The 6,887-nt window shown below is 43.1% G+C and overlaps 1 pseudogene; it reads right to left on the bottom strand.

Annotated features, from left to right (window-relative positions):
- Positions 1–5,990: 5,990 nt before the first annotated feature.
- Positions 5,991–6,481, bottom strand: LOC144820090 (UPF0235 protein C15orf40 homolog pseudogene; annotated as a pseudogene).
- Positions 6,482–6,887: the final 406 nt, after the last annotated feature.

Below are 6,887 nucleotides of genomic sequence, written 5' to 3' on the forward strand. Positions count from 1 at the left end.
ACCATTCAGCCCTTACCCAGAGGCATCTGCTTGTTTACATCCACAAATGGACAAACAATAACCTCGAGGCTCAGGGATAGAGACACACCACCACAGTGCAAATTGAGCAAAGCCACCACAAATACACTGACAACAAATCAGGAATACACAAGTCTGATTTCCCCCAATAAATGAACCTTCTGTTGGAGAGCAAACTGCCATAACACTTAAGGGTGTTAACAGACCATGTAAACAGTGTAGGGTGGCTAAATAAAAACACCTACCATAACATAACAAAGAGTTCTTTCCTATTTGCACAGTTGCTACTAACACCGTATCAGGTTTACTTCCTCGCTTTCTGGATATCCAAGTCCATTTTCTTCTTCGGCTCAATACACCACAGAAAGTCCTATTTTGACACAGTAAGTATGTAGATTTTAAAGGTCGTTATGGCAATGGAGGGATGTCTACCGTGGTCTGAGACACTTTTAATTGCACGAGGATTTGGAAAACAATAATCTTCTGTCATCTAGATTATGGAAGGTCTAGACTCATCCGCAGAAGTGCTCTACAGCCTAAACCAACGTGGGATCTGCTTCCCAGGGAGCTTGAAAGGGGTCATCTGGTGAACAATGTCACATGCGCTCTGAAAAGCCATCAGTTATGCTAGAACACATTTCTCATTCATAATGCTGGCCAGGGGCTTCAGCACACTAAAACTGTAGGTGTTCTAAGAGCATCCTTCTGTTACTGAACAAGCAAGTGTATCAAATGAGCATGACAAAAAGTTTTAAGTGGGGAGCTGAAGGGATGGAATCGGGTGAATGATATTCTGAGACCTTTTTTAGTGAAAATGTGGTTCAGTTTGCATTATGGTGCGATATTATGAAACATTTGAATACATTGTGTCAATTTATTTTTAAAACAAATATTAAAGAAATGAGTTACTTAGAAGAGACCATTAATAAATCGGAGTGGTTTTAGCCATGCATGCACGCAAGGGTAAAATAATTTGTGGATTGGTTTGTTTTCGCACCCTACTTTAACACATGTCTGTCTCCACATTTCCCAATTAAAAGACTCAAATGATTCTTGTTTGCGATGTTGGCAAACTTTAAAAATGAGCTATTGGTTACATTAGTGCCTTTTATGTGCCTCGTTCTTGTAATCTGATATCACACTCTCACAAGAGCGGCATACCTTTGTTCTCTGGGCTCTCCTTAATTTACGTTGATCTTTCACTGCTTTTGAGCACGCAGCTAATGCTGTTTGAAAATTTCACAGATTGAAAGGCTTCACTGTTTTCCATCACCTTTCTTAACTCCTTCCAGGTCTGGTGGTGCTGTATCACCTGCTGCACCCCTAGTTCCAACATCCGGGGGGCGCCAGTTGTTGAAATTGTGAGTGATATAGGTGTGGACAAAAAGAAGTTTGTGTTTTTCTATCTACACTGGATGGTACCTTTGGGAATGTACAACACAAGGAGTATACTCTGTGTATGGGAGTATGGATCTGTACTCCTGCATCAGCACATGTACTTCAAGGTACTTTCATTTAGGAATAGTTTCCACAGATTGACAGGTTCATGTATGTTTTAGCTCTAGCACAGAGAAGCATAGGAGTCAGTGCTTAATTTGAGCTGGTGTTTTCCAGTGCTCAGCCGGCGCTTAATCATCAACACCAGTGCTTTTCATTAGCACCAGTTAAGGACACATTCATTTATGCATAGGGAGATTAAGTGATTTGTCCGGAATCTGAGGATGTTGAGCCGATACCGAGGCTCAAACCAGGTTCCCATGTGCTGAAGTCAGCAACTCTGGCCATTACGCCACATCCTCTCCCCACTTTCGTGGTTGGTAGTTGGTTCTGTTTTAGGCTGTGCTAACAGGAGAAATGGGCTGGTGCAGGCTGCCTCCTGATAAGAACCCCAGCCCTTATTTTTTACAAATTAACCACTGCAAAGAATGGTCGACAGCGTACCATTTTTGCAACTGAGATCAAGAGAGCCAAAACCTGTGTATCCATGAGACATGGACTCAAAGCAGTAAAGCTACAATAAACAAGTGTTGTCAATACTGCAGTGGATTGAATAGAAGACAATCACGAGGAGGATAGCAGCGGTGCCAAATAAGGGGATACAATGGCAGGGTGCTGAGGTTTGTAATGCCACGTCTGTAATTGTTAAATGCAATGTTGTTGTGTGAGCCCTGGGCTGTGCACTTTGTATCCTGGCTGCTATAAATACAAATGTACTAGACTAACAGCATCAACTGATGTTTTCACACTCACCCTGAAAACATCAATAGTTTTCTCAAATGAATGCAAACGTGCATAGAATGTTGATAGGAAGTATTGTCATTGTCGATTTCCCAATAACATTACTGTACTGCCCCTAAACAGTATGAGACTGAGAATAGCCAGCACTACAAGTACTGGAATGCTAGCTGTGTTTAGTAAAGATCGTGTATCAGTATGCTGAGGAGTGTGCTCCCAGAAGATGCAGCAGGAGAAGGCAAGCAGTCAATAAAATGTTGTGTCTGGGGTAGAACTAGGGCGCAGAGCAGCAGCCAGTGCACCTACCACAACTGGCCCCTTGTAATACATCAGATGCCGGAGACCACCAACACTTAAGGTATGTGTATGAAAGTCATTGTTTTATTTGTAATTTTTACCCTCTTAAAGCTGTAAGGTCTCTATGACATAGTACTACAATAATACCTATATGCATGCTTATTTTACAGTTATTCCTTGTCTAAAGTTTTTAACAAATACCAGAACTGCCTTATAGAATAAAAACAAAATCCATAGCTACTTACATTAAGTATAGAGTGTGTTTCATCAGCGTGGCTGTTTCCCCTCTGCGCCATGTTAACTCTGTAGTCTTCTGCAAAGCCTGTTTACCCGCAAAGATATAATTAGGTGCTCCAACAAATTTCAGAGTGCAAGTGTAGTTACGTCCCTATTTCAATTTTTTCTCTGCACACTCCCAAGGTGTTAAAAGCGTGCCTTAAAAAAGTCATACTTTCACCGGCCTCTCCCTGCCTAAGAACATCATGACTGTGCATATTTCCAGACCCTCGGCGCCACCCTTTGCAAGACTCCATGCTTATCAGTTCATGCCAGCTCTCTCCCCACGTAGAAGACTCTTCGTGTCTTAGCAGTCTTTTAGGCGGTTTAAAATTAGGCGCTGAAAATGTTACATCAGCACACTTACATTTTTGGTTTTGCCGCTCTTATGAAACTTTGGTCCGTCCCGCTCTTTTTGGGGATGAAAAAGCATTTTTTCTTCACCAGGTTATATCTCCAGGCTGGGTTGGTTTGCCGCCTTTTGTGGAACTTGCTCCGTCCATCCCACTTCTGGGCTGCAGCAGCCTATTTTACCATTGCAAAAATATGCCCGTACATGTTGCTGAACCCTAACGCATGCTGTATAAGAGTGCCATGTTTCTCAGCCATGTCCCCACACTCACACGTAGAGCCAAAGCCTCAGTGGCATAGCACGGGTCTTTATTTATTTTTTCTTTTCATACTTAGTGTCATTTACATAAGAGACTTTCAAATAGGCTGTACATAGTGTTGCACCAGGAAACTTACAGTCTAGGTTTGTGACAACACATTACCCTGTTAAAGAACCCTGCAAGTGTCTGTTACTCAGCCCCCAGATGCCTTACATACTAACCTCTGTTTATCAATCCTACCACATTACTCCCACTTAGAAAGAAACCACAACTGCATAACACTTGTCTTCATTTATGTGTTTATTTTATTTTCCTTTTCATAATAGGCATCATTTTACATCAGAGCCTTTAAAATATTTATTTACTTTTCCTTCATAATTAATGGCACTTACAGCAGAGGCTTTCAACATTGGCTGTGCATGGTGCTGCACCAGCAACCTTACAGTTTAGGTCTGTACATCCCATTACCCTGTTAAAGAACCCTGCACAGGCCTGTTACATAGCCTACACAACTGCATTACATACTTGCCCCCCCTGTTTATCATCCCTAATACATTACACACCCGTAGGAAAGAAATCACAATTGCACAACAAATGTCTTTATTTATGTATTTATTTTAAAATTTCCTTTATTATGGCTTCCATGACAGGCATCCTTGTACATCAGAGACCTTAAAATATGTATTTATTTTTCTTTTCATAATTAGTGTCATTTTACACCAGACACTTTAAAAGTTAGGCTGTGCAAAATATTGCACTGGCAAAATAGCAGTCTGGGGCTGATGCAGGACCGTCCTCCATGTTACAGAACAATGCCATGGCATGTTACACGGCCCCCAGCTGCCTTACATACTGGTCCCCGGTTTATCAGCCCTAACGCATTACTCCCCCGTAGAAAGAAGCCACAGTTGCATAAAACTTGTCTTCATTTTATTTTTTATTTTATTTATTTTCCATTTCATAATAGGCATCATTTTACACCAGAGACTTTACTATTAGGCTGTGCAAAATATAGCATTGGAAAACTACATGTTTAGGCTTGCTGCAGCACACTCCACCATGTTACAATGCAGTGCCCTGGCATGTTACACGGCCCCCCAGCTGCTGGATTACATACTGTCCATGTTTATCATCCCTAATACATTACTCCCACGCAGAAAGAAGCCATAGTTGCACACTTGTCTTTATTATTTTTTATTTTATTTTCATAACTGCTGTAATTTTCCATCAGAGCCTTTTTAAAATTAGGCGGCAAAATTACTGCCCCAGCAAACAAAAGGTCTAGGTTCCCGCCTCTTCTGCGGCCAATGGATTTCCAGCCCTCTGCTGGCTATGGCTACGCCCCCCTACACAACAGGCCACCAACTCAGGAACACCATCGCCATCAGACACGCCTCCTAGGGGCTGGCCTATCCCCCAAAAAAGACCCTGCAACACTCTAGTGATCCCAGTCCACAGATGGACCACGACGCTGCTCATGCAACATCAGCCTGCAGCCTCAACTAGCCAACGGACATGCCCAGACATGTCTCTCTGCATGCCCAGACATGTCCCTGCTGACCCGATCAACATGGCGCACACCGGTAAGTCCCTGCTCCCACAACCCTAAACACTCCTGTAGGCCCTACTGCCTGCCTTGCCACTAGCCCTAGCTACCCCCACACCATCACTCTACATCCATTGACACACATCCATTAATTCCTGTGTGAAGGGCACTCGCACCCTACACCTGCCCCTCTTCCACCACTGCCCCTCTGGGGGGAGCCCTCAGACCCTGGACTTCCTGCCCTGGACTTCCTGGGAGGGACTTCCGGCCCTGGACTTCCTGCCCTGGACTTCCTGCCCTGGACTTCCGGGGAGGGACTTCCGGGGAGGGACTTCCGGGGAGGGACTTCCGGGGCGGGACTTCTGGCTTCTACGTCACTTCCAGGGGGCGTTCCCACCTGTCAAAAAATGAATGGTGATGGATGGTATGCACTCTATACTACTTACATTGTTTAAGTAGAGTTATTGCTTAGGGTTACTACCAATCCCTATAAAGGGATCAGGGGCACTGTGGTAACAGTAGCAAACCTATTTCATTGTTCACAATATCACTCAGACTGCACTAAGAAAAATAGACACTCTTAAATGATTAAAGCAATTTATGGCACAAACAGCTACTTCATGGAGTGTCCCAACGCAAAAAAGCCTAGGTTGGCAGATAAATGATAGAAATTAGTTCTGCACAAAAAGCCAAGTTTTAAGCTTTTTCTTGAACACTGCAACACTGCAACATCACTCACTGTGCGCAACTCAAGAGGTAGCTGATTCCATGCAACTGTGCCCAGATAAGCTCTTGAGCGCTGAATTCTGGGGATTACTGCCAAAAGTCTATTAGCAGATCTCAACTTTCTGGGAGGATTATAAAATCCAAATGGCTCTAAAATAAGAAGCTCCCATTTGATACAGGGTAACATGCACTAGAAAAAGAACTTTAAATTGAACTCTTAGCTTTTATTTACCTGTAGTTGTCCTTAAACTGTTGATTTATCTAAATGCCTCCATGGTGTGTCAACCTGTCGTAGTAGCTTCTTTCTTTAATTTCTCCAAGATATGTTCTGGCTTCTTTGGTGTTAGAATTGTTACCACTTTTTCACTAGATTTTCCACCCTTATCCAAAACCATGTTGCTCTTCTTCACTTCTAGAACTTTAGATAGGCGGCAGCACATTTCTGCATTTGCTTCACCCTCGGAGGGCGATGTGGTGATAGCTACACCTATAGCTTCACTGCTTATATCCGTAATGGCATTGAGTACTGAGACAGGTTTAGCATGAATAGCTATGGTGATGGAGCTGTCTTTATCAACCCCAACAGGACCAGACTTCCCAGGTTTATCCACTGGATCTTTGCTTTGCTCTTTTAACAGTGTTTTGCCTTTCTTAGGCATTGCCTCTTTAACGAGCCAGGAGCGGTACACGTGAGTGAGTACAGGCAGTTAGGACCAGCACACAACTTTGTCGCAATAATGGGTGTAGATCGTGATGATAATCTGAAAGTATGGGAGAATGCGGCAGCCAGTCATGTATATTTATTATGGCAGCAATAACCTGTTTTTCAGTACATCCAAAACAGAGGTCTTCAAACTTTTTTACTCTGATCCCCCCCCCCTTCTCCCAAAATGTTTGAAGCCGGCCCCCTCCAAAACTTTACGGAAAGACTGGAGAAAGCAAGAAGAGCAGGGCAGAGCACATGGGGTGGTGTGTATGAGATCATTTCACGGGTAGTTGTTCTGTATCTCATAAGCCACACTAAATGCAAGATATAGACATGAGAAAATACATTGAAAAACATGAAATAGACAAAAATACACTTCCATTATTTGTTTTTTTGTGAACCCTTCCCATTCCTGGGCCCCAATTCAACTGCACCTTCTGCACTAATTGTAGCTGCTACTGTGCAGCCCTAA

This window comes from Lissotriton helveticus, chromosome 2_1 (assembly GCF_964261635.1).
Source record: "Lissotriton helveticus chromosome 2_1, aLisHel1.1, whole genome shotgun sequence".
Taxonomy (NCBI): domain Eukaryota; kingdom Metazoa; phylum Chordata; class Amphibia; order Caudata; family Salamandridae; genus Lissotriton; species Lissotriton helveticus.